The sequence below is a fragment of the Mastomys coucha genome, unplaced genomic scaffold, assembly GCF_008632895.1.
Source record: "Mastomys coucha isolate ucsf_1 unplaced genomic scaffold, UCSF_Mcou_1 pScaffold20, whole genome shotgun sequence".
NCBI classification, from domain to species: domain Eukaryota; kingdom Metazoa; phylum Chordata; class Mammalia; order Rodentia; family Muridae; genus Mastomys; species Mastomys coucha.
In genome coordinates, this window is record NW_022196903.1 from 129,159,974 (window position 1) to 129,161,671 (window position 1,698).

General features: G+C 45.6%; 1 protein-coding gene across 3 annotated transcripts in view; it reads left to right on the forward strand.

The window, feature by feature from the left end:
- Fam234b (family with sequence similarity 234 member B) overlaps positions 1-1,698 on the forward strand; it is a 114,760-nt gene that overhangs the window by 87,037 nt on the left and 26,025 nt on the right. The window lies entirely within an intron of this gene.

Here is a 1,698-nt window from a genome sequence, read left to right on the forward strand (position 1 = left end):
GCCAGCACATCCAGAGTAACAGAGGAAGGAGCCAGCACATCCAGAGTAACAGAGGAAGGAGCCAGCACGTCCAGAGTAACAGCCCATCCTTAAAAATTAGACTTGTCCTGGGCAGTGGCGGTGCATACCTTTAGTTCCAGGACTCAGGACACAGAGGCAGGTGGATTTCTGAGTTGGTGACCAGCCTGCCTATAGAGTGAGTTTCGGGACAGCCAGGTCTACACAGAGAAACTTAGTCTTGAAAAACAAAAACAATAAAAAATAAGAAAGGAATTTGTAATCTTCAAATATTAACATTAAGCTGATGTTTAAAAGAAAAAAAAAAAGGCCCAGAGGTTTCTAGACAACTCTCTACTGCTTTCTGGGAGTAGATGTGACCATTTCCAAATGTGTGGCTTTAGACTCTTCTAGGACCAAGGCTTGTGTCCGAATGTGATGTCTAACTCCACTCTTTTGGCTTCTGATTTACGCCATTTTTTTTTCCATAAGGGGAAGTGCAACTGTGATCCCTGTAGTTCTGCTTCCCCCCAGGTTATTCCTGAAAGCAGGAAACTGGCTCTATGGGATCCCTTCAGCTAGGAACACGGCTCACTCGGTTCACATTTGCTGACTGAAGATGGATCAAATAGGCCCAGATTTCTTGGTATCTGGAGTTCCATGTGGAGGTCTCAGACTGAACCTGTTCTAGTCAAGGAAGGTGTCCTGGTCAACGGCTAACAGCTTTGATATACTCCCTGGTTACAGATATGGTGAAGGAGACGTAAATTAGGCTGGATAAAGATTTTAACATGAAAGGTGGTGTAGTGAGTCAATCATAGCACCTTACCTGCAATCTCAGCACTGACAAGGGAGAGGCAGGTGGATCTCTGGGAGTTCAAGAAATTTGGCAGGGCTACATAGAGAGTTCCAGGCTAGCTAGGGTTATATCGGGAGACCCTGTCTCAAAATATCAAACAGAAAACAAAATTCCCCCAAACGGAAAATAGTAGCTGTGGTAGGCTGAAAAGAGTCCCCCAAAATACTCGATCTTAATTCCCGAAGCTTGTGAGCATTGCTTTCTGTGTTTAAAGAGGCTTGATTAAATATGAGAGTGTCACTAAAAAAGATGAGAAAGAGAGGAGTTAAGATTCTCCTCGAGCCTCAGGGTGGTTCCCAAATGCCATCCCACGTACCCTAATGAGTCGGAAGCGGAGAGAGGCACAGAGAAGAGGGTCTCAGAGGCAGAGATGGCAATGCTGAAGCCATAGATGAGGGGAGGCTGAAGGTACCAGGAGCAGGAAGCGAGCACAAAAGACCCTATTAGATGCTGGGCGCCCTGCGGCTCTGCTGCTGCCTTAACTGTGTCCCAACGAAACAGATCCAGGCTTTTGGTCTCCAGAATGCTTGGAAAAGAAGGCTTTCTTGTTTTAAGCCAGGGAGTTTGTGGTAATTCTTAGGAAATTAATACGGTCACAAAACTGGAAATGCATTTGTTTTACTGTAATACTTTAAGGAGAGTTATGTCTCATGCTTTTAATTTTGCCCTCTCTGAATCTCCCTACTTTCAATTAACAAAAAATTAATATAGGGAGCTGGGAATGCAGCCCAGTTGGTAGAGTGCCTGCCTAGCAAGCGAAGAGCCCAGGGGCTGATCCTTGGTAGCATATAATCTGGTGCAGTGGTGTGAGCCTGTAATCCCAGTACTGATGGGGGGGGGGG